The sequence below is a fragment of the Cornus florida genome, unplaced genomic scaffold (assembly GCF_030987335.1).
Source record: "Cornus florida cultivar Cherokee Brave unplaced genomic scaffold, ASM3098733v1 CherokeeBrave_3.0.0_Hap2_Chr03, whole genome shotgun sequence".
Classification (NCBI taxonomy): Eukaryota; Viridiplantae; Streptophyta; class Magnoliopsida; order Cornales; family Cornaceae; genus Cornus; species Cornus florida.
Genome location: NW_026775573.1, coordinates 29,407,642 through 29,410,794, shown reverse-complemented (window position 1 = coordinate 29,410,794; position 3,153 = coordinate 29,407,642).

The following is a 3,153-nucleotide window of genomic DNA, read 5'->3' as shown; positions in this document are numbered from 1 at the left end:
AGAGGAGGATGAGGGGAACAAAAAGTATTCCCAAGGTTAAGCTTGGAAATCAATGGAAGGCTCTCAAAAATCAAAATCAAAGCTTAAGGCTTTAAGCTTCATCCATGGAGTTTAGGGTTGTGGTGAGGAAGAAAATGAAATAATGAAATGAAGTGTGAGTGGAGGAAATAGAAATCCTCCACTCACTATGTGATCTTACACCATGGTCAACATGCAGAAGTTTGGTCAATTGCACAAAAACCCTTCTTTAAAACCATAATCCCAAAGTATCCCAAAAATAATTGCAAGACTAAAATGTGAACCTACACTTGTCACAAATCCAAGGCTCCTTCCTATGCTTAATCTCAAGCCTACACTTGTCAATCATCTAAGCCAACAAGTGCACCAATCCTAGGCCAACAAGTGGGTGAATCTCCACCCTCTAAATGTCACAAGATGATACATCCAAGTCACTCCACCCCAATGCCAACAAGTGGCACCATGAGAATGTGACACTTATCACATTTTTTAAAAATTACAAAAAGGTCCTTTTTAAAAATATCTTCCAAATTAATTTACAAAATAGTCCCCAAGATAAAAAATAACTACTTTATTTAATTACATTAAAACCCTACAAGTTAAGAATATTACAAAAAGTTATGCATCCATACCCTTTACAAGAAAAGTAAACACTTAGCATGCTTTTCTAAGAAAGTAAAAATACACATGGCATGGAATTTAAATATCGTGGATGCATATAAAACCGGAATCAAATCCGAACACAAAAAGTGAGGTTGTGCAAGGAAAAATGATAAACGAGAAAAAGACAAAAAGTGAATATCGTTCGGGAAAAAAAAAAAAAGTGGAAATGACACGATCCCTAAAGGAAGTTGTTAATCCAAGGAAAAGAGTCTCGGAAATCAATCCAGAGCACTCGAGATGACATCAAGTAACGAAAACCCGAACACAGAAAAGAAAAGACAAAGGAAAAAAAATATCCGTAAAAATCTGAGAAAAAGGAAAGGAAGAAAAATGACCGGGTCATTACAACCTTCCCACCTTAAAGGGATTTCGTCCCCAAAATCCAGCCCCAACAAAACAAAGGGTGAAACTAGGGTAACTATAGAGTACATCTCCGAGTATCCCACGCAACGTGCTACAAAAGTAATCCCAGAACTGAAAGACAAAGTACAAACCAATGTCATTCGCACCCACGTGCTCACGACAGGACAACCTCTCAAAAGGAAAGTGACCACGCGGCCACATAACAAGTCAGAACTCACGGACAGAACCTAAGGTCAGACAAGGGAACGGAAGACAACAATCGAAAGTACCCCTCCTGACGAACCATCAAACGGATCTAAAAACAATCACCAAAAGAACTCCAAAATAACCACATATCAAATCAAGGTACTAAACAAGGATGACATGGCAGTACGAATAGCGACCAGAACCCGCCCACGACGTACTCAAATGTGTAGCAGCAGTGACAATACCTAGTGGCCGCCCACATTTACTCGTCAGTAAGGTAGCATCAACGACAACTAGCACTCGCCCACAACACACAACTTTGTACGGTAACATGACAGTATAAGGCACCAATTCATAACCTGCCCCCACTAGGTCTACCTATGAAACCTCTCAATACAAATAACATCAATGTCAAAAACGATCATTACCAAAAGCACTACGGAGACCAACATTTTGTGAGAATTGAGATATGGTCCAAAGATGTCCTACCGGACCATCATGGCTAATCCCAAAACTCTGACAACAATGCCGTAGGTACCACTATGCATAAGGCCTTAAATCCTCAATACAACAAGACGAACAACTTTAACATCTCAAAACACTACTATCAACAACATTAATCACGAATCGAAAGCCTGACAAGTAAAATAGCGTCTCCAAAATCCCAGGTATCAACTTAAAATAGATCAACTATAAGACTACTCACCGTAATCAAACATCAGATCAAAATCCCTATCACGGATAACTAAATCCTCGAAAAATAAGTTTACCATATGGCACACACACCAAAATCCTAACAACTAAGGTCACAAAATGAGTTTCTCGAAACCGTGCTTGGCAACACCAAGCTAAATCAAAATTCTTCCATTTCCATCGATCCATAAACAATCACTGGAACTACGATTCCTTAAGACCACGCCTAGTCATAACTAGGACGAGAAAACTCCACAAGCAAGCCATATCTAACAACGATCCTTCAAAACTCCTCTTAAGAGTCAACCACATCATGATCTCCAAAACTGAAACAAGTCTCCAAAAGACATTCTCAAAAGAACATCGAGCTCACCTCACGAATCAAACAAATCCTCAATTAAATGAACACAACTCCCTGTAAAATGATCTCACACCAATCCACTCACTCTGAGCACCACAATCCATCAACAACCACGGCAAAACTTCCCAAGGGAAGACATGAAAGAAAGGGAATCACCAGTCCTAAGAAGGACAACACCATGACTCTTCCTCTAAAATGAAAGACAACAAGGTCAAAGACTTCACCCCCTACATGGAAGTAAGTTGACCAAAATCAACCAAATCCTCACTAAGGACTTAAAGATAACATTAGTGATTCTCACGAACCGACGGACCCCAAAATCGTGCACAAGGTGACGAAGAGAAGAGACTCACTCCTTATGAAATCCTAACACGAACTAAGAAAAAGAGGAGAATTCCTCTACAAGGAATTTCACAATGAAACCATTGCAAAAACTGGCACACAAACAATGTGCGATCGAAGGAAACAAAAGTGAAAACCAAATATGGAAGTCATGCATATGACAAGGAATGCAACTACCAAATAAATAAATCTATCCACATAGATAAAATCAAAAGTACATGCATCACGTTTCCACTTAAGCACAAAAGCATGTCACTAAAGTACAGTAACAACATGGCATCTCTAAGCATATAAATAAGGCATGCTAATGCCACACAACAAGAAAGCAATGTGGATACACTTTCACCTGCTCATGCATCACAACATCATAAATCATACTACTAACATGGTAATAAATAAAACTACAGAAGATAAAAATGATGCAACAATGAACCCTATGGACATTTTGTCCTAGAGTGTCTAAGCAAAAGGAAAGACCAGTCCTAACCATAAATTGACTCTAAAAAACTAATGTGACCACAACTTGT